Source organism: Panthera leo, chromosome B2 (genome assembly GCF_018350215.1).
Source record: "Panthera leo isolate Ple1 chromosome B2, P.leo_Ple1_pat1.1, whole genome shotgun sequence".
Taxonomy (NCBI): Eukaryota; Metazoa; Chordata; class Mammalia; order Carnivora; family Felidae; genus Panthera; species Panthera leo.
In genome coordinates this window covers 69,565,328-69,589,481 of record NC_056683.1, presented here as the reverse complement: position 1 = coordinate 69,589,481, position 24,154 = coordinate 69,565,328, and the positions used below count along the sequence as shown (strand labels likewise).

The window sequence follows — 24,154 nt, the reverse complement described above, 5'->3', positions numbered from 1 at the left end:
AGATGGGAGCTATGCATGATTCTGCCATCAGGGGAGTAGAGAGCCTATAGAAGAGCCACCTTTGTGAAGGGAAGTAAGCAGATCACTCCAGACAGAGAGAATAACATGAATTGGGCTGGATGACTGGGTCCATGTGGACACTTGGATAATCTGAACCCCCATCCTTTAGCTAAAAGCCCTTCAGCTTTTAAAGCAATTAAATTAAAAATAAGCAAGACCTCTACCTTCCAGCCTTCTTCAGGGCTCACAAAAGACAATTTTGCTTTTTTATATAACCATTTCTACTGAAGGTAACTTTTTACAGCATTTTGGGGCATCTTTATTTAAATCTACCAAATTAAGTTCAAAATGAACATATTCTACGGGAGCATTATAAAATTTCAAGTATCTTTTCTGAAAGACTTATGATTGTTTCTTTCTTTTTCTCTTCTTTTTGTTTTTTAATAGGACAAAAGAACAATAGAGGCCAAAAGCTTCCAGTCCTAGTCCTGTCTTTGTCACCTGCTCTATTACCCTGAAAAAGTCCTTGCTCTCCCTTGAGTTCTGTTTATTTGTAAAAAGAAAGACTGGTGGAGAGGTAAGTAAATACTATAAACCAACTCCAGCTAAAAAATTCTGTGGTGATCAAAAAATAAGGTAAGGCTCATGGTACTAAGTATACAAATAGAAAAATATGCACAGGAGATGTGCTATTATTACTATAGAAGTTCTCTTTAAACATAACTCATAAATATTTGCCAAAAAATGATAAATTAACTGATGAAACCTTAAACAAACCTAGTGTTCAAATTCTAATCTAAAACAATTATATTGTCATCATTATATTAAAAGGAAGAACTAGTTACAATAATTTATTACCAGAATGCAATATGATGCAGTGTAATTATGGTTATGCTAGCTCTGTAACATTCGTGTTTGTAAACAGTTTGAATGGCATGTAATTATCTGTTTTCTCCTAATACTCTTCCTGACCCTCTGTGTTAAATGCCTAAAAAAGTCATTCCAGAGTTAAAGAAAGTCAAAGCTATATCCATTTAGCTTTATAGTTTGGACATATCGCTTTATGAAGTAAAGTGACATTTAGCAGCATTGTATAACTATTCAAAACTTAATTGATGATTCTTTTGTTCATTCTCCTTGGAATTCAAAATGTGGATTGCACATGCATCACTGAAATGTTTACATTTGAAGAGGACCAGTTTACCCATATCCTTTCTGTCTTTCCTCATCCCATCTGTTCCTCTCCTTGTGTTAGATCCATACTGTAGCACTCGCTCCATCTCCTCTCCAGTGGATGGTGGGGTTGCCCTGAGAACTGCCCTCTCCATAAAGCAGTGCCACATTTATGTCCAACCTACCCTCCAGAGCCCTGAAAAGATGGAGTGTCCAGGAGTGGTGGAAAGTTGTTGGCCAGTTCATTCATCCCTATACCTCCCAATTCAACAGATAGTTCCTTTATATCCTCTTCTACCCTCCCAATCAGCCATTCATGCATTTACTAATTATTTATTCCAAGCACTCTGCAGCCTCAGGACTTTTTTTCCTTCTGCCTTCTTTCCCTAATGTCTTCTTCAACTACCCAGAGTCCATTTCCTTACTTTATCCAGGCTAGTATTCAAATGTCCCCTCTTCAGAGGTCCACCATGTCCACCCTGCCTAATGACATGGCTCCATAATATTCCATCTCTTCACTGCAACTTATTGTCTTCATAGAACTTATTATTTGACATTATTTATATGTATTTGCTTTTTTTTCCCCCTCTGGCTCCCTACACAGGAATATAAGATCTAAGAAATAATTTGTTTTGCTTACTGCAGTATTTCCACCACGTAAACCAGTCTCTGACACAGGGTTGCCATTCAGTATATAAACGCCGAATGAGTGAGTAACTTTTCTGAGGATCTCTTTGGCATCACACACTGGGCTGGGCGAAGCAGGAGATGCATCCAAGAACAAGTCACATTCCAAGAGTAAGGGAGCAGACCCCAAGCAAGGGCATGGGCTGTATGAAGTTCAGGTGTTGTTCTTCCAATTGCCAATCCCCTCTTTCCCACACCAGTGGCCTTGCTGTGCTTCATTTGAGCACTGCTGGTTGTAATCTCTCTTAGGGATGATCACAGGATCACTACTACTGCATAGCTAGACTAGATTATCTATATAGTTAGATTCATTCTCTGCAGAGTTTTGCTCAAGAGCTTTGTCTGCTTTTGACTTAAGGACAGGGGACAACAACTTTACAGGTGCATTCTTATCTTCATTTCTCATTAACCTCAACATCTACAGAAGTAAGGAGCACGAGGTTGATATCAGACAGACCTGGGTTTTAATTCCCATCTGATACTTATAACTTTTTACTCTTGGTCAAGTTATTTATTTTCATTAAGCCTCAACTTTAGTATCTGTAAAATGGGGATGATGATAAGATAAATGAGAAAATGCTTAGGAATCATTTAGTCTAATGCAAAAACCTTACAACTGATATGTACTTCCTAGGAATTAGGGATTTCTCCCATTTCTGTCCTATGTGTGTCTACCCCCCACACACAAATTAGAAAGAGAAGCTTCACCTATAAAGCACAGTTGTTAACATACCATAGGCTCAGCCTTCCTTAAAGTAAACATCTTGGGATGTCAGTATGGCAACACAAATCATGTACATAGCTCCCTAATTCTCCCAAACTCCATTTCTAGGTAAATAGTAAATGAGGCATATCCTCACATAAGTAGCATGATAGAGAGGGACCGTGGAAGGCTTGGAGAGGTCCAACCAACAGATGGTGAGGCAAGCTACAGGATGGAGTAATGAAGAAATCAAACCAAAGAAAGCCGTAGAGAATGTGAATATTATGAAATTGTATGGCTGTTTTAACAATTATAGAATGTCAACCTTATAGAAAATACAGTATTTATTCAATTGTCTATTAAGTATTTATTAAAGCTGATCCTACATATGATATATGACTCAATATGGTAAGTAAACATTAAAAGAAATATGTGGGCCCCATGATCTAACCAGAATGCAACAGAAATAGTAATTGATAATAAAAATTTAAATAATAACCAAAGAATAATAGGATTAACTACATACTACAAACATGGCTTTAGGCATTTTACTTGTATTTGTTAATTTAATGCTGCCAACCAGACCTTGAAGTACTTATTGTTATTGTCTGCATATCATAGATGAAGAGGACAAGTGAAGCCCAGTTAATCAGAGGTGATGCCAGCACTGAATTCAGGAAGTCTTATGTCAAAACTTTCAGCTTAGCCTCTATCCTGCATTGCCTCCTGAACTCTTGGAAATGAACTTTTCTTAGAAAGAAAGTTTAAAATCCAAGTTTTTTTTAAATAACAAAAGAAATGTAATTCAAGCAAGAAGAAAAAGTCAAAAGTTGAAATTAATGAATTAAAGAATGAAAACCAATATACTTACTAAAGCTTTAACATTCTTTTTTTGAAGTGTGAACAATAACAAACAACTGTATAGTTAATTATAAAATAATGATGATTAGCAATATTACTTCTAGTAAAAATAGTAACAATGCAAGAGCTAACTGTCATACAGAATTTACTGTGGGCTAGCCTGTGGACTAAACATTTCATATGTACTATATCACCAATTAATCCTTGCAATAAACTTTTATGATAAATAGGAGTACTCATTTCACAGATGAAGAAACCAAGTCTTACAGAATTTAATTAACTTGCTTAAGTTAGCCCAATTACTAAGTGCCTCCATCAAGTTTTGATATCATGTCCGCTTGACTCCGGAACCCAAATTTGTAATGATTATATACGCAGCTGCTCAGAGAAAACAAATATCTAAAACTAAGAATTAAAAGGCATATATAACAAAATACATGAAGAATATTAAAATTTGCAAGAGAATATTAAAATTTTTGTGGCACAAGTTTAAATTTCTATTAAATGAGTGATCTTTGCAGGAAAATGTAATTGGCACAAGTTGACATAAAAAGTAGTTTAAAAACCCAACAGCCATGAAAAAAGTAGGAGCTGCTGTTTAAAAACAAAATGAAAGCAAAGCCTTAAATGAAAGAACCAGGCTTAGACAGTATTATGGGCAAATTTTGTTGAGCTTTAAGAAGCAGATAATTCAGTTACCATGCCTTTGCAACCAATCAAACAGGCATTATGGAATAAGACAGACAAATGGAGATAGCATTATGGAAGAGCAAGGCCATTTCAAAAAGTAACACTGTATGTAAAGATGACTTCGGCTAAGTTCTACATGGGTGATGAGGTTGAGAGGAATTCTGTTTTAGATGCTACTGCCAGGATAGCCTTCTCTAAGCAGGTGATACTGTTACTAGAGTAATACCGTGTAAGACAAGAAGCAGCTGGACATGATAAGATATGGAGAAACAGCATTCAAGGCACAGAGAATAACAAGGAAAATGGTGAGGCAGGAATGCATACAGCATGAACAAGAAAGAGAAGAACAGAAAAAAAATATTCACAGTGAAATGCAAAGAACACGTATAAGAAAACTGAAGGAACCGAAAAAAAATTTGTAGTGAAGGGGGAGACAGTATGAGATCATTTTGGAGGGGCAAATTCAGTAATCCAAGTGACACATGGTGGCAGATGTGATGGTGATAACAGAGAAGATGGTGAGATGTGGAAAGGTTGGAACTGGATCTGGAGATACTCATATTCAGTCTACATGTATAATACGTATACTGTATATATGTGTCTATATGTATATTACTCAACTCATTATGGTCAAAGAGGTATAATTAAATGTAAAATAAAATTATTATTCTATAAGTAGTTTGATATGATATCACTGTTAGAAACTAAGCCTGGGATAAGAGATACGGTTATTATTAAAAATTTTTTTAACGTTTACTTATTTTTGAGACAGAGAGAGTGTGAGCAGAGGAGGGGCAGAGAGAGAGGGAGACACAGAATCCAAGACGGGCTCAAGGCTCTGAAATGTCAGCACAGAGCCCTATGTGGGGCTTAAACCCACAAACTGCAAGATCATGACCTGTGCCCAAGTTGGACCCTTAACTGACTGAGCCACAGGCGCCCTGGTTATTATCAATGAAAAGATGCTTCTTTATGAAGTAAAATAATCATATAGGATTTCAATCCACCTTGATTATCTCCATTAGCACTTAGCTGAGCATGAACAGATTTTTTAATAAAGTACATCGACCAAAATGCTTGGTCAATCTTTCTAAACAACATTATGGCTCCATTTTCCACTGGAATCATAAACCAGCATTTAGGTACACACAGCAGCTGCTATCAACTCTCCCCTCTGACTTTATTCAAATTTCATTTCATTTCACAGATTTTTCACAATCATTTTTTGAGAAGCATATATTATAGTAGAGAGCAGTGGGATAGGGTCAGAAACTCCAGATCCACATTACCTCTCCTGCTAATCAGTAAGGGATGCAGAGTCTAGTTTATTCATCTGTAAAGTGAGATCCCAATGCCTGTTCTACAGGTGGCCACATTATTATGAGAAGAAAATTAGTTAAGTGGATTGAAAGGAATTTTTGGAAATTTTAAGATGTTAGGATTTGGTTATTCTGTAATAAATTTTTCTTCTTGGAAGTACAGGAGTTTAATAATGCACTGATATCTAATGGAATAAAAGTCAGTAGAGTCAATTCATGTTTATAGGATCTGCATCACCTTCTGAGCAAGGGCGAGTCTGTGATGTAATGATCAGCCTGGATCACAACTAAACTGCTGCCAACACACAGATGGGCCCAACAGCCTCCTCTCTAAAATGTGGGTATAGGATCTTTACGTCTTGCAGTTCAAATGGATCTTTGAGCACATGAGATCAGTAACTCAGAGGAAATCAAGAGACTGCTTTTTCCATGATTCATTGTTTTGTGTGGGTAACCTCAATAAAAATTCTTCTCTCACCTAAGTCTACTAAAATTCTACTTATTTCCCATTAGGGTTGTTTCAGAATTCAGAATACCAGATGATAAGGGATTACCAAAAACTGAAAAACCATCCTGCTTAAACTGTATCCAATTATCTAAATTATAGGCATTTCCTTTCAGTAGGACAGGAAGAAAGGCACTGTTAGAAACTCAAAAATAACTAGCGATGGAAATATATAGAAAGGAATTAAAAAGAAAGAAACATATGCTAGACCAAATCTTACCAGCTAAAGATGTTACTTGTTTCTTAGGTTTGAATTAGACTTTTTAAAAGATACTTATATTGAGTAAATGTTTCTTCCTAACCACAGTGAAGTCCTTTAAAGGCCCTCCTCAATTTCTTTAAAAAGGTGATTGATGTTTTTTGAACACTGTAGTCAATAAGTGTTCATGGAAATCTGACCTAGCAGGATCATTCAGTATTATAATTAAATGAAAAAGAAAAAAATTCCCAGTTACTATGTGCTTATATAAATTTATTGCTTTAAAATAGGTTTAAACTGTTTATACAAATAATTAAACTGTTAATACATAATTTTTGGCATTATAGTTATCTTTCAAATAATATTACCAAATGCTGAAAATTTTAAAAGTTCTGGACAATTGTATACATGCCTCTGACCATTAGTAAGCATATTATTCATTTGTGGGAAAGTTTTGTGTGTTATCTAACATCAGCATTTATCAGGTGACATATTTATTTTATTATGCCTTGATGGTAAAAGGGAAAAATTAGATCTTGAGATTTTTTTAAAAAGAGTTCATGGTCACATAAAATCACCATTAATCCAGTCTTTTTAATAAAGCTCAAGTCCAGTGAGAAGGGACATTCACAAGCATCATACTCTCCAAGATTGTCTAGAAAATATTTAATTATGTTGAACTAACTCTTAAACAGAAAATCTAATTAACAATTAACCATAATAGCCTGTTACTTGGATATTCCAGCAAAATGTTGCATAATCTTTGAAGAATTAAAGTCATTAAAAACAGATCTTCTCTAACATAGTTATCTTTTAGATTATACTCTCTAAGTCTCTCATTATTTCATTCTGTCATCTTCTAACACAACCTAATTTATATCCTGATGCAGAAAATTCATGAGACACATGCAAGGATTCAGGTCATGTTTTGGGCTTAACTCTTCTGGAAAACACTGAACGTTAGTATTTTCCCAGAGAATAAGAATTCTCCAGACCTTGATCTGTCATAGAGTTTCAGTATAGTTTTCAAAGCACGCTGAGCACACTTTCATATGCTTTTCATAGCCCTCTAAGTTATGGAGTCCATGTACATATTGTTATCTTTGACTTACAGCAAGGAATCTGAGATTCAGAGAGATCAGATGTCTTTTTGTCCTAAGGACACAAAACTGAAATTGCAGAGCCAGTTCAGCACTGGTATTTTTGTGATTAAAATGAGCAATCTCAGGCTAGTCACAGAACCTCCTTGGAGTCTTTCACTAGGAAAAAATGCAGGGGTCAGTCAAGATGATCTTCCTTTTCCCCTGTAGCTCTATTATTCTATGAGCTACAACTCTCTAGAGCACACTGCTATATCCCTAATACTTAGGTATTAGGGTATCTTATTTTGTTAGCATGAACCTTTCTTATTGGATTTACTGATCCCTATTCTTCTCCTCCATGAGCAGTTCTTAAAGTATGGTTCATAAACTGCTGGGGGCCTAAAGCCTATTCTGAAGCTAAGCTACCAGAATACAATTTTAAAATTATTTGTCTTTGGGGTGCTTGGGTGGCTCAGTAGGTTAAGCGTCCGACTCTTGATTTCAGATCAGGTCATGACCTCACAGTTTGTGAGACAGAGCTCCTCATCCGGCTCTGCACTGACCGCCAGGGCCTACTTGGGGCTATCTCTCTCCCTCTTTGCCCGTCTGCACTTCACACACAGCAAGCATCTTCTCTCTCTCAAAATAAATAAATATTTTCAAAAGTTATTTGTATTTTTCACTGTGTTTGTGAAAAAGACAAATAATTTGTACTGATTGAATGAAAGCAATAATGGATCAATCAATCATTGGCACCTTAGCACCAAATCAAAGAAATACAAGGAACACAAGAAAACATTATTTTCTTCATCACCTAGCATGACCATACAAACAAAAGTAATAATACAAATTAACAACAAAGTTCCATTTTCAAGAATGTCCTTGATGAAGCAGTAAAAAATATTAATTTTCTTAAATAGCAATTCTCGAAGGCACATTTTTTAATAGTCTGTGACAAAATTCAAAGTATGGATAAAGCACTCTGTTGTATGCTTAAGTATGATGGTTTCCACAAGAAAAATGACTTGGGTGATTGAATTGTGAGCCGAATTAATTTCTTTTTTTACACGGAACACCATTTCTACTTGGAAGCTAGCTAACAGAAAACTATGAAGTGAAACTGTCATTTCAAAGAAAAAAAATACAGTATTTGTTACCAATGATAAATTGAAGCTTTTAAGTAAAAATCATAAGTCTGAAAAACTTGTATCCACCACAGTGGGCTGGAAAGCTTCCCAATATTTAAAGACTTTTCTGATGAGATCAGTGGTAATATTAACAGATGTAATTCTTTTTAAATATTGTGCGATGAAATGTATCAACATTTAGAATATTTTTGTAACTCACTGAGCCGATATTTTCCAGTTGACTAATGCATGAGTAAAAGATCCATTCAAAGTGCAAGATAAACCAATGGGTTTTAAGATAAGAGAGTATGAAAAGTTCATTATTGTGGTTTCAAACCAGTGGACACCCAGAATAATTTCTCATTTGTTTTGCTCATGTTCTTTCCCATTTCTACAATTCTCTCCCATTTTCTTTGTGTCTCTATACTGTTTTCGTTCTTTAAAGTTGATCAAATCTTGGATATAGGAGGTACTAAGAAATATGCATTCATTTGTGTTATAAGCCAAATCTTTCAAATCTCAACTCGAGAAATAAAGAAGCGTTTATTGGCCATTTCCTATAAGATATTGAGGGTTCAGAGGTCATGGAAAATACTTTCTCTCTGGAGGATACAGATGCCTCCTGCACACTCTCTACCTGGAAAGGCCCTGTGGCATCTCAATTGCCTGTGTTCTTTTACCCCACACTGTGCGCTGAATTTACTTGAAGCCTATCAGTTATTACATACTTTACAGCTCAGGAAGACTGCAAGCCCTTTGAACACCTGCTAGATTGAACACCTGCTAGGTTCTAGCACAAGGAAGAATTCACTTGCTTCCATGCCCATAGTTTAAGAAAGAACATTTTAAAATTTCTTAGTTGTTTTTATGTAAATTTTTGCATTTATTTGTATTCCATCTTTATTCAAAAAGTTATCAAAACATAAAAAATAGGGCAGTATATATGCTTTACTATATTTACAGTATTATGTACTATATACATAATACTGCTTATGAATGAATTAGCTGACTCATAATGAGTAGGGCTTGCTCTGCTTTTCTATATCAACATAAAAAAATGATAGCAGCTTGGATAATTCATAAGTTTCTTCAAAATGCACGAATGATACCTGCTAGAAATGCAAATAGCAATGAACTTTTTGATCCCCTGACCACAGTGGGTGGGTCTTTTTTTTTTTGCTTTGTGAATCGCAAACATCTGATTTAGATCATTGCAGATAGGACGTACTAAAAAATATTTGCTGATTTGGGCTCAATTCTAAGACACATATACCAGAAGCCAAATCTAAACTTGTCTCTACCTGGAGCTATTCATATTAGTTTATTTTCAAAAAAGAGAAAGCACTATGCCAGCTTTTTATCAATAAAAATATATCTTAAAAGCTTTCTTTCTGCTTTCCAGCATGAATATTTTAAGTAATAAAGTTGTCCTTAGGATGAGTATAGCACCACTTGAAGACAGAAGATTAAAGTAAGATTTAATTTATGCATTTTCATTTTTAAAGCTTTTTTTTTTTTTTAACACTCGCCATATCCCATGAACTTTTGCGATTTTCTGATACAGGGAAGCGGACAGCTTCCTAACAGAGGGAGATTACAACAACATAACCAAGCTCAGAAGGCATTTTTATTTCTACAAAAAAGAAAACAATATTACTTAAGCTAAAGGAGCGAACTTGACTAAAATTCTACAACTGGAACTTTATTACATATTTGAATCCTTAATCTGGTCCACTTACATATAGAACTTAGTTAGATGTTGTTCTTTTTAAAAAATATCCTAGGCCCATTTGCAAATAAGCAAGTTAAGTTATATTTGAATTGGAATGTATGTTTAGCCCATTAAAGGGTTAACCAGTTGCTATTTAATAATAATAATAATAATAACAAAACCTCATTGTTTTAGAAGCTATCAGCATTTTCTCCTTTCCCAAATCCCTACTTTCAACTTCCATAGGTGCTTTTCAGTATATTCGTCCTTTAGAGGCTAGATGAAATGGAATATATAATATAGTTATCTCCTCAGATGCTTAACCATATTGTACACGTTTAAGATGAAAATGGAAATAAAATTGCTATTACTTTTTCCTAAATTCTGTCACTGCTTTCACATTTTAGTATCAGATGTGCTCATCGGTGAAGGGTTTAAAATCAATCAGCCACATGGGATGAATGTTTATGGAAACACCGCCTCAAATGTTAATGTAATATTGTGTAAAAGAGCAATTCCACAAAAATGCCAGACTCTTAGGAATAAACACACACTGAGAGTCAAAGAGGTTTTCCTGTACTGCTAGAGAATCACATGAAATGATCGCTTCGGCATGCCAAGCACCACCGAATCCCCAGTCGATTCTGTATTACACACTACGGATCTATAATCACCAGGACTATAAAGGAGAGGCCTTTCTTCATGAATTTCTTTGGCGTTAGCTTTTTTCCCTATTTGCATTCTTTGGACATCTAAGCACTTTCAGGAAAATATTTATAAAAAGCCATAAACCGTGGGTTACGGTTAAAATTATAATCTCCAAGGAAGGCATTAGCAAAGACATCAAGTGTGATTTTTCCCACAGCGTACAGGAATGCACTTCTGATTTTGCCAATCCATCCTTCTGACATACCCAGGCCTCGTGCTGTGCTGTCAGTACCCTCAGCTGACCTGAAATGTTCTCCTTCAGTCTGTCCTCACTTCAGTGCCTTAAATCCTTTCTCCCCTATGAGACTGTCAGGGGAGTGCCCAGCTGACACAGTTTTATTTTTTCTTAAATCTTTTTGGACTTGCTCTCCGTATTAAAATACTAACATTATCTCTCTCTATAAATCTAAATATATTAAATGATATGAGACCTGTTCCTTCAACAATTGTTTTATTTATGTGCTCCTTCAAAATACTTATTCATGACCTGTTTTGGTTTGGATGTCACAGCAAGCATTTATCTGTCCAGTTAAACTGTAAGTGTTCCACATGCTTCACCCTCCAGGGCGTTCAGTACCAAGACTTGCCTCATGGTAAGAACGCAATAAATATTAGATTAATAATATTGACAGCAATAAAGCTGTGAAAGAAGCTACAGTTCATGTTCAAAATAATGTGCTTAATAAGTGAGAGCAGAAGTACGATGGTATTCTGATTAGTAGTGCAAATCATGATTATAGAGACTAACTTCTGCCCCTGTGACCTCACAGAAACCTGGCTCTGCACTTAACTGTGGCAACTCTAGAGTTTCCTTTAAAGAGGAGCTCAGATGGTGCCAATCTATTTGGGAAGGGGGTTGGACAATATGGCAGAAGAGAGGAGCATGCTGTATCACAACCATCAAACATAGCTTCCCAGAGATTGTGGGAGAGTTGAGCCCATTGCCCACAGCAGGGACTTTAATAATAAATCTTTATACCAGTATTTTTCTTCTCTACCTCTCATCCAAATAATTCATTCTTTCATTCATTTGTTGACATAATATATGCCCTACACTCCTGTAGGCACTAAGTGTCAGGCATGTTTCTCTTAGGCCCCTTTCCTTCTGCCTGACATGCTGCCGTCATCTTGAATGATTCTTATGCCCCTTGGATGAACCATCCAAGGCCCCTGACAATATCTTGTCCTATTCAACTGCACTGAACTTGACACCCACTCCATAACTAACAGCTAAAAGGGCCTCAATTCTAAAATCTTAAATTCCAAACTTCCACAGGCAGAATACAGCTTTCCTTCTGTCTTTCTTTTATTCACTGGACTTGTCATTTGACACCTCTACCCTATCCAGAACAACTCTATCACTATACCTTTTAGTAGCTTTCATTCCCCCCCCCCCCATGTTATGGCAGTATAATTGACATTCAACTTTGTATCGGTTTAAGGTGTTTAGGAAAATGATTTGATAGATGTATATATTGTAACATGATTACCAGAATAAGTTAACATCCATCACCTCACATAGCTACAAATGTTTTTTTTCTTATGATAAGAACTTTTAAAGTCTACTCTCTCAGCAACTTTCAAATATACAATGTATTATTAACTAGAGTCACCATGCTATACAGTATGTCCTCAGAATTTATTTACCTTGTAACTGGAAGTCTGTACCTTTTGATCACCTCACTTATTTCCCCCACCCTCCACCCCCATCTCTGGCAATCATGTTTTCTGTGAGTTCAGTTTTCTCAGATTCCACATATAAGTTATGGGTATTGGTCTTTCTTTATACGACTTATTTCAAATAGCATAATGCCCTCCAGGTCCAACCACGTTGTTGCAAATGGCAAAATTTCATTCTTTTTTATGGCTAAATAATATTCCAGTGTGTGTGTGTGCACGTGCACAAGTATGTGTGTATCATGTTTTCTTTATGTATTCATCCATTGATAGACACTTAGGTTGTTTCCATGCCTTGGCTATTGTGAATGAATAATGTTGCAATAAACATAGGGGTGTAGGTATTTCTTTAAGATCCTGATTTCATTTCCTTTGGGTATACACCCAGAAGTGGGATTGCTGAATCATACAGTAGTTTTATTTTTAATTTTTTGGGGATCCTCCATACCCATAGTAGCTACACCAATTTACATTCTTACTAATAGTGCACAAGAATTCTTTTTTCTCTACCTCCTTACCAACACTGTTACCTCTAGTCTTTTTATGATAAGTCATTCTAACAGGTCTGAGGTGATCTCTCCTGATTGTGTTGATTTGCATTTCCCAGAAGATTAGTGATGTTGAACATTTTTTCATGTACCCATTGTCTATTTGTAGATATCCTTTGGAAAAATGTCTATTCAGTTTCCCTGCCCATTTATTATTATTTTTTATTAATTTTATTTTTTTAATATACACCCAAATTAGTTAGCATACAGTGCAATGATTTCAGGAGTAGATTCCTTAATGCCCCTTCCCCATTTAGCCCACCCATCCCTCCCACAACCCCTCCAGTAACCTGTTTGTTTTCCATATTTAAGAGTCTCTTATGTTTTGTCCCCCTCCCTGTTTTTATATTATTTTTGCTTCTCTTCCCTTATGTTCATCTGTTTTGTATCTTAAAGTCCTCATAGGAGTGATGAAATGAAGTCATATGATATTTGTCTTTCTCTAATTTTGCTTGGCATAATACCCTCTAATTCCACCCAGGTAGCTGTAAATGGCAAGATTTCATTCTTTTTGATTGCCAAGTAATACTCCATTGTATATATAAATCACATCTTCTTTATCCATTCATCCATTGATGGACATTTGGGCTCTTTCCATACTTTGGCTATTGTTGTCCCAGCCCATTTTTTAATTGGATTGTTTGTATTTTTGTTATTAAGTTGTATGAGTTCCTTATATATTTTGGATATGAACCCCCTAGCAGATATATGATTTGCAAATATTTTCTCCCATCCCATTTCATTTTGTTGGTTTCCTTTGCTGTCCAGAAGCTTTTTAGTTTTATGCAGTCCCATTCATTTATTTTTTCTTTTGTTGTCAAATTGTTGTTTTCCATTCCTCCAGTAAGTGCTTTTTAATGTAACAAATTTGTGCCAAACACATCCCACCTTCTTAGAAAAATATCGAGAGCCAACCATTCATCTTTTTCCTGGAATCATTCTTTTGAGGCACTCAAGAATTTGTGCTTAAAGTGGACATGGTGAAGAGGTGTAAATTCCAATGATCTTTTCTTCCCCTTTTTCCTTTTCAATTCTGAGAACTAGAGTTTACGAAAGAAGTGATGTGAGTTTCAGGGTCATGACAGTTGTTCACTGTGGCTTGCTTCCTTTATACTTTTTTACAAATTGATTTTTAAAAAATGTTTATTTATTTATTTTGAGAGAGAGAGAGAGAGAGAGAAAGAGTGAGAGAAAGCGCATGAGCAGGGGAAGGGCAGAGAGAGAGACAGCAAGAGAGAGAATCCCAAGTAGGCTCTATGCTCAGAGCATAGCCCAATGTGGGTCTTAATCTCACAACTGTGAGATCATGACCTGAGCAGAAATCAAGAGTCGGAGGCCTAACTGACTAAGCCACCCAGGGCCCCTGGGTTGCTTCCTTTCTGTTTAAAGTGAAAAGTTCTCATTCAGTCAACACACATCTTTTTTTTATAAGTGAGTTATAGAAATAAAACTATGGATAAGACATTTTTCACTAGCCTTGGTCCAAAGAAAAACACATGAAAACAATACTGGATTATAATTATTTCCAATAAAATGTGTGAATATTTCCCAAAGGTAGATTCAGTAAGGACATGGGTGTTCCTGCCGTGGTGATTAGGTTACAGAAGGCTACAGAATTAGATTTTAACTGCGTCAGAAAATTGTTCAGAACAAATATGGTTTTACTTGCCACAGGGAGCAAAAGAAAAGCAATCAGGAAAAGATACCTTATTGAAATACATGTGGAATTTTCTCATGACACCACAGTGACTCTGATGATTTCTTTCAGTACCAATAGACCTCATCATGACAGCCATTAAAACTGCAGCAACACAAGGGGCGCCTGGGTGGCTCAGTCGGTTGAGTGGCCGACTTCGGCTCAGGTCATGATCTTGCAGTCCGTGAGTTCGAGCCCCGCGTCGGGCTCTGTGCTGAAAGCTCAGAGCCTGGAGCCTGTTTCAGATTCTGCGTCTCCCTCTCTCTGACCCTCCCCCATTCATGCTCTGCCTCTCTCTGTCTCAAAAATAATAAACATTAAAAAAAATTAAAATAAAAAAAAAACTGCAGCAATACAATCTCATGCTTGTTGAAAAAAAGTAAAGATTAATCATCCTTAATTGACATTTTGTTGTTACCATAGCCAAATACAGAGGGAATAATTGGCTTTATTTTCTGTACTTAATCAAAACTTCTCCTAAATTAAATATAAGCTAAGGCACAGAACTGTGACAGCAACTGTGCACCTGGCTCCCCCACTATTTGCTCCTGTATGTAATGATTCCGTGCACCATTTCACAACTTGTAAACAGAATACCACTGATTCTTTTATTTAGGCACATTTTTCATTAACTCACCAAAATAAATAAATAAGGAAATGTTCCCTAACTCCTTTCAACTTCTAGTAAGAGCACAGAAACCTTAAAGGTGACAGGAATTCTTGTTAAAAATGATTTTCCTAAGAGTCCTCCAGTTTCTCAGAGGAACTCTGAGCCAGAGGCTGATTGAAGTGGATAGAAAAACATAACTCAGAGCCCTCCATAAATTCTCCTGTTGTTGCCAGACAACAGGATGGGGGATCAAGGAACACTGATGGAGCAAAAGCTTTGGAAACTGTCAATGTTTAGCGCTCTGATCTTACTGTATCTCATAAGCTCATCTAAGCTCAATGACAGGCTTCCATGTTGAGGTGAAGAGAAAAGTGCTGGACACAGGTGCCACAGTCTCTCCAGCAGAATAGTGGAATGGGAGGGGTATTATCACCTGAGAGCACAATGACCAGGGGCAGAGACAACTGACATGGGCATGTGGGGAAATCTCAGTCAGATCCAATAATTTTCTCATTAGGAGATAAAGGCAAAGACAGGGCACTTGGATGATTCAGTTGGTTAGCATCTGACTTTGGCTCAGGTCATGAATTCATGGTTTGTGGGTTCAAGCCCCGCGTCATGCTCTGTGCTGACAGCCCAGAGCCTGGAGCCTGCTTCGGATTCTGTGTCTCCCTCTCTTTGCCCCTCCCCTGCTCACTTTCTCTGTCTCTGTCTCTGTCTCTCTCTCTCTCTCTCTCTCTCTCAAAAAAAGGTAAACATTAAAAAAGGAAGATAAAGGCAAAGGGAAAAGGCAATTAAACAAAAACACAGGTACCATGAGAAACACAGATGATACAAGAAAAAGACTAGTGTCCTAAATATGAGGAAGACTGAAACTGACTTACTAAATAAACCAGAATTAACAGAGGGAAGATGGTTCGGCCAGTTTGGTGCATGTCCATTACAAAAAGGTGAAAGCCAAGAAAAGATAAAAAGACAAGCATATTGAATTCTAAAAAAACATAAAGAGTGAAATAAAAGTGAAATGTGGTCAAATGAGGAAAAATCAAAAGATAACTAAAATCCCCAAAGAAAAACTGAAGTCCACACTGAAGATAAACTGAAGAAGCAGCATTGCAGAAAACTGCATGAAGAGCTTGAGAAGTTTGCATATACAATGGGTAGGGACAAAGGGATGGGAATGATGATAAAATATTATAGCATAGAGAATGTGAGCTATAAACCACAATCACTGGTTTTTGAGCAAATAATTGTAAAAGATGTTTCCTCAGGAAAAAAAATGCTGTTTTAAGGGCTCATAGCATGCAACAAAAATTATCAAAATGTATACGGTTTTATTTTTGAACTTGAAAACATTATTAAAGGCATTCATGAGTATAAACAGGAAGAACACCTAATAAAAAGCAGTTATGACAATCAGGCATTACAATATATAACGTAATGCTAAAATAACTCGTGTGGTAGCAGTGTGAGAACTGACAGGGAGGTTAATGAACAAACAACATACACGTGAAAACTAAATACATAATGAAGCATCACGAAGGAACTGAAGGAAAAGAGTCAGAGATACTCCATAAACACTGGGAAGTTGGATTTTTTCCACATAGAGCCTCGCCTCACTCCATGCACCAATATCCTTTCAAATTTCCTGAATAAGTGTAGAAAATTGAGGTATAAATTGATATTGATTCCCAGCAATATGATGAACTGGGTGACCAAATTAGCCCTCATGCTATAGAATACCTAAAAGTATTAAGTAAACACATTCCCCCTCACAGACTCATGAAGACACGCAGACCTAAAATTGACAAGAGTAGAAGTACTGAGCTGTCTGGAAGATAACAATCATCTCAGACTCAGGAATCAGAAAGGCTGAATACAAAGAGATGATCTGGGGGCGCCTGGGTGGCTCAGTCGGTTAAGCGTCCGACTTCAGCTCAGGTCACGATCTCGCGGTCCGTGGGTTCGAGCCCCGCGTCGGGCTCTGTGCTGACTGCTCAGAGCCTGGAGCCTGCTTCCGATTCTGTGTCTCCCTCTCTCTCTGACCCTCCCCCGTTCATGCTCTGTCTCTCTCCGTCTCAAAAATAAATAAACGTTAAAAAAAAAAAAAAAAAAAAAAAGAGATGATCTGTTTGATAGGTCTGGAGCTGTCCCCTCAGGAGAATTTGCCAGTCCTTGCTGAGCAACATCTTGGGTTTCACCTGGCTACCTCTACACAGGGTGGAAGACAAAGTCCGAGGCCTGGATAAGGTGCAATTTTGGAACTGAGGCACCCATGTAAGGCTGAAGCCATCAAAAGTCACTGCGAGTAGACAAACTGCAAGAAAAAGCCCACAAACTCAAAGAGCAAAAGTGTGAATTCCCACCTGCTTCACCTGGTTCCCAGTGGATAAGGAAAAGGGCAGGTACTTTCTAAACATTTGGAGTCAGAAACCTACACACGATGGAGATGCAGCTCAAATCTATTGTAAAAATTTTAAGATGGTCTTATTAAGCTACGTAGTCATAGGTAATAAAGCCATTTTGTATATGACACATTTTTCTGAGAGGCTAGGGAAAGGGTGTAGAGATCTCAGACTCCCTTTCATTTTATATTATCCATATAATACAAATATATAAATTATATTACATTGTGGTTATATATATATTTATATATTTATAAATAATCACTTATGCTCATCACAAGTGCACTCCTTAATCCCCATCTATTTTATATATAAAATTAAAGCCATTGCCTTTAACTTCTTTTCTCAAATGTGGCAAGAACTGGGGGATGCATTCAGGCATGGTCACTGATAAAAATGTAACAAAAAAATATACTCTGATATGCTCACTGCATAATTTAAATTTTGGAATCAAAACACTTACCAAATTACTGATTTCTGTGTATTTATTTAGTGGTTTGTATTCACCCCTTCAGTCTTTAATATAAAGATATCAACTGGCAATACAAACTTCTGAACTCATAAGTAGAAATTTAGAGAGCTGAAAAAGTTTAATCAATTCATGGAGAAATAACTAGATCTTCAAGATGAAGATGCACGCTGCATTCACCGCATTCACGCATTGCTGGAAGGTTTCTGTTATGTTTTTAACACTTTGGAAGATATTTTGCTGCGACTTTTCAATGTAGCAGAGAGTCTTTGCTTGCAGGTATAAAAATAGTCAGGAATTCCAAATCTAAATTTTAGGACATGCTTCGTGATCACAAACCGTTCTTAAAGAGCTATTCATATCATGATTCACAAACCTACAGATAGTGATTGTGTCAAGAGAAAGGCAAACACAAACAGATTCGTGAACCATTCCAACAAATACCAGTAATGTTGCTGTGCTTTGTGTGGTCATCTGCTCTATGTTACCCTTGAGACATTCTCCAAACTAAAATGGTAAAGAGGCCAGAAAAGTGGGTTGATCAAGATGCAGTATGTGTGAAGAGTACCCATAAACCGCATGTTGGATTGTCTGCCATTCTAAATCTTTGATTCAACTGCCTGGGATAAAAAAATATACTTCCCATCATATAGCAGCTGCATGGCTCAGAGTGGTGGATTTTCCAAAGCCACTAAACTAGTTAACAATAACTAGAACAGTGGGAGGCCTCAGTTGCTCAGTCGGTTAAGCATCTGACTTTGGCTCAGGTCATGATCTCATGGTTCTTTAGCTTGAGCCCTGTGGACTCCCTGCTGTCAGCACAGAGCCTGCTTGGGACTATCTCTCTCCCTCTCTCACAAAAATAAACACCAACAAAAAAATAACAACTAGAAAAGAACCCAGGGTTTCCAACTGGCGCTCGATTCTCTTTCTAACCATTTTGCCAATTCTATTATATCTCTGTTTTCACCCATGATCAAATCATGAATTAATTACTTTAGACTGTCAGCTTATCGTTTTTAAGAAATCATAAAATAATTCATTTTCATATTTTGTGTTGCTTTGTCACAGCCTTTTCAGATATGGCTTCTGAAATTAGGGCACAGGGACCATTATAATACAAGTATACAGTAATGTATGGCCTTTAGTGAGAAATCATCCTGTTCTTTATCTTTGATTGATTATGCCCTCTAGCATGAACTAGGTAGAGATTCAAATGGTTGGTCTGAACCACCTGTTCTTTAATAGCTTTGAAAAAGAATAGCCTGACTATATCTTTACAACTTTGTTGTTTTTTCTCAACAAGGGTGTAGCTTTGAACTGAAACAGAAAAAAAAGAGTAATTAAAATCACCAAACATTTAGTGAGAATATTATGGTAATAGAGAAACTTTTGCAAAGTAAGTATTTTTAATTGATCTAAAGATATTTACTTTTAGGCAAAAATAAAACTAAACTTCCAGTGTTAACTTCTCAGCAGAATCATCTAAGTGGAAGCCGTAGTCCACAGAAATACTGTGATGGTGTTTTACTTTTTGTATTTTTTTAAGCTAATTTATTAATTTCCAGAAGCCAGAGCAAGTGGAGAAGGGGCAGAGAGAGAGAGAGGGAGAGAGAGAGAGAGAGAGAGAGAGAGAGAGAGAGAGAGAGAGAGAGAGAATCCCAAGCAGGCTCCACACTACCAGCACAGAGCGCAACGTGGGGCTGGAATTCGCAGAACACACAAGATCATGATGTGATTCGAAACCAAGAACTGGAGGCTCAACTGACTGAGTCACCCAGGTGCCCCATTATTCTGGTTTTTTTTTAAGTTTTTATTTAAATCCCAATTAGTTAACATACAGTGTAACGTTAGTTTCAGGTGTACAACACAGGGATTCAACACTTCCATACAACACCTGGTGCTCATTGCAAGTTCCCTCCTTAATCCCCATCACCTATTTCACCCATCCCCCCACCCACCTCCTCTCTGGTAACCATCCGTTTGTTCTCTACAGTTAAGAATCTGTTTCTTGGGGATACAGGAGTACTGATGCATAGGGGCACCTGTACCCCAATGTTTATAGCGGCACTCTCAACAATAGCCAAATTATGGAAAAAGCCTAAATGTCCATCAACTGATGAATGGATAAAGAAATTGTGGTTTATATACACAATGGAATACTACGTGGCAATGAGAAAAAATGAAATATGGCCTTTTGTAGCAACATGGATGGAACTGGAGAGTGTGATGCTAAGTGAAATAAGCCATACAGAGAAAGACAGATACCATATGGTTTCACTCTTATGTGGATCCTGAGAAACATAACAGAAACCCATGGGGGAGGGGAAGGAAAAAAAAAAAAAAAAGAGGTTAGAGTGGGAGAGAGCCAAAGCATAAGAGACTGTTAAAAACTGAGAACAAACTGAGGGTTGATGGGGGGTAGGAGGGAGGGCAGGGTGGGTGATGGGTATTGAGGAGGGCACCTTTTGGGATGAGCACTGGGTGTTGTATGGAAACCAATTTGACAGTAAATTTCATATATTAAAAAAAAATAAATAAAAAAAAAAATAAAATGTAAAAAAAAAAAAAAAAAAAAAAGAATCTGTTTCTTGGTTTCCCCCTCTATGTCTCTTTTTTTTCCCCTTTGATCATTTGTTTGTTTCTTAAATTCCACACACGAGTGAAATCATAGGGTATGTGTCTTTCTCTGATGACTTCTCTTAGTATTATACTCTCTAGCTCCATTCACATCATTGCAAATGGCAAGATCTCATTCTTTTTTATGGCTTCATAATATTCCATTATATGTATATATAACATTTTCTTTACCTATTCTTTAGTTCATGGACACTTGGGCTGTTTCCATATTTTGGCTATTGTAGATGATGCTGCTATAAACATCAGGGTGCATGTTGTCCCTTTGAATTAGTATTTTTCTAATTTTGAGGTAAATACCTAGTAATGCAATTGCTGGAATACTTTAAATAGTCACCACTTACATGCCATTCAACCTTAAAGCATTTATCTGAACTAAGCATAGTGTCCAAAATATCAATAGATTTCTAAAAGGCTGTTTTTAAAAAAATTTTTAATGTTTATTTATTTATTTTGAGAGAGAGAGAGAGAGAGCAAGTGGGGGAAGAGCAGAGAGAGAGGGTGAGAGAGAATCCTAAGCAGGCTCCGGGTGTCAGCACGGAGCCCAATGCAGGGATCCAACTCACTAACTGTGAGATCATGACCTGAGGTGAAATCAAGAGTTGGATGCTTAACTGACTGAGTCATCCAGGCACCCCAAAGGCTAAGTAATTTTTTAAATCAACATCCCACCACCCCAGAAACTTGCGATAGTCAATTTTGTGAAAATCAACCACAAAACAGAAAAGAACATGATGCCTATGTCTCTAAAAGATAATCAGAATTTATATATCCCCACCCCTATCCTCTCTTCTTTTTCCTCTTCTTCTTGCCAAAAAGGCTTAGGTTTCTCTCAGAATTTTAACCATTCCAGCTACTCATGCACAGTTCAATGACCATGACCCCTACTGAAGGGTCTGGAGAAAACAAAAGCAAAAATGAACATCTTAAGGATTCCTGCTATAGTCTCCAGCTCACAAAGGCTCATTTCCCAGTTTGCTTGCCAGAAGACCTGTTTCTGTGCAAGCTCTTGTTATTCTCAAGCACTGTATACTTCCTTGAGTGGGACTGCTCTTGGATCAAATCTGGGAGATAAAAGAGAAAAAAAAAAGAAACATATTCCATACATTTTTTCCTTCAAGTTTTGTCCTACTTAACAATTCACATACTATTGTTTGTACATTTCAGAGTCCTCAGGTAGTTATTTATTGTATTTCTTTTCAAAATTTTAAGTTTTAATCAGTGGGAGATAGCCTGTAATGATGTATACCATTCCATCCAGCATCGTAAGTCACATTTTGGAAGGCAGCTATGCTCACACCGTACCACCAATGCAAAGTAAGTCACATTTTAGATTATGAACTTTAAGAATTTCAAATATAATTCATTATGCAAAAGCAAAATCATAAAGCAAGAAAAATTTATTTTCTGACCTCCCATGACAAATCTTTCAGCCCTCTTCATTTTCTCAGTGCCATAGCCAACACAAGGAAATTCAGACATTAGCAGACTAATTTGGCACCTCTTCAAAGTGTTTCTTAAATATTTGTCCAATGTTTATATTGAGCAGAAAGAGTAAACAACAATATTTATGGTTACCCATGCCTGTCTTCCACAGAAGATGGTTTAAAGACCATGACGTGTCAAACATAATACTTGAAACACTGCCCTTGAGGATGATTCTAATATCATTAATTTTTATAAATGCAAATTAATATCAGAGGATTTTTGTTATTTTAGGCTTTATATAATAGCCACTGGACACATAGTGTTGTTTGCTAAATGCAAATATGGATTATTTAACGAGACCCACAAAAACTATATGTGATAGATACTATTGCTGGCAATACTTAAAAGAAGAAAAATTCAGGTTTAAAGCATTATTATTTTTATGTTATTTAATCCTTAAATATTTAAAATTTATTTCTAAAAGATAAGGACTTTTAAAAAACATTACCACAATAATATTCCCACATTTAAAATATTTAACAATTCCTTAGTATCTTCATATACAGTATTCAACTTTCCCCAAGTGTTTCATAATTTATTATATTTTCTAGCTTGTTCAAATCAGTTATACAAATAAGATTCATATGTAGCAGGTATTGGCAAACCCTTTTGGTATAGTACCAGATGGTAAATATTTGATGTTTTATAGGCCATATGGTCTCTGCTGCAACTACCTGACTCTGCTGTTTGGGTGCAAAAGCAGCCATAGACTAATCATAAATGAATAAAGGTGGCTGTATTACAATAAAACTTTATTTACAAAAGCAGGTGGCAGGCCATATTTGGCCCACAGGCCACAGTTCATTAATCTCTCATATACAGCAATAGGTTAATATGCCTCTTTACTCTCTTAAAATATAGGCTCCTTCTCCCCCAACGCACTACTTTCTCATTATAATGCAGTCTATCTGTTGAAGATGATATGATGAGTTATTTTTCCTATATAGTCTGGATTTTACTGACTGCATCCTCATGGCTAATTTAACATGTTCCTCTCTTCTGTATTGCCTTAGTTTGTCATTCATTCTAAGGGCCTTTGGGTTTGATTTGTTGACAAAAGAAACTACTTCGGAGATCACATGCCATTTTAACCAGGCATCTGATTCCAAAGCTCATGCTCTTAGCCACAATGATTTAGCTTACTCTTGGAGACTTCTGTTAAAAAGATCTAGCCTATGTGTGGCAAATGCCCTAGCGAACTTTCAACTTTGTTGCCTGTTGAGCTCACAGATAGAACTTTTTCTTAATAAGCATCAGCTTCAAAAAGTCATTCAGCAACATAGAAATATTTAGGTCAATAGTGTATTTTGGAGAATTTTACAGCTTGCTTCATCCATACCTAGTATTTGCATCAAAACACCAGTAAAGGAGAAACAGCACTAATTTAAAATAGAGCTCATTATCATGAATTTCTCATAAGTTCTTGTTAAACAATCCAAAATAAAAAGGGAAAAGCCGGTGCTGAGAGCCCCTAATCTCTATATTGTCCACTTGAGCAGTTTGCTACAAACTGCGATCCCTAATGGATTGACTGCTGACTGAGCCAGGCTTCCTAGATCTTAGATATGATCGAAATATGCATAATTTCAGAAAATAATATGGTTCCCCCCTTAACTGAAATAGGTCAGCTGTTTCTTGCTCAGAGCTATGACTACTTTTCTCTGTTTATTAAAAAATGCTTATTTTGTTGTTATGTTTTGCCCTGATATAGAATATTAGTTTACTTCGGAAAAAGTATGTACAAACTCATTCAAATTCAGAATGTTTAATTTGCATGTTCTATTTTTATAAATGAATTGATTAGCTTTTATTTTATTTAACAAGTTAGTTAAACAGACATCTGAATAATAAAACTGCTC

General features: G+C 36.5%; 1 protein-coding gene and 1 long non-coding RNA gene across 2 annotated transcripts in view; one reads left to right on the top strand and one right to left on the bottom strand.

Moving 5' to 3' along the window:
* Positions 1-568, top strand: part of LOC122220107 — a 269,768-nt gene extending 269,200 nt beyond the window's left edge. The window contains exon 4 of the long non-coding RNA XR_006202672.1: positions 448-568. This is a non-coding gene — a long non-coding RNA (uncharacterized LOC122220107). The remainder of the gene's footprint in view (positions 1-447) is intronic.
* The window catches only part of MEI4 (meiotic double-stranded break formation protein 4), a 210,399-nt gene that overhangs the window by 26,401 nt on the left and 159,844 nt on the right, over positions 1-24,154 (bottom strand). The window lies entirely within an intron of this gene.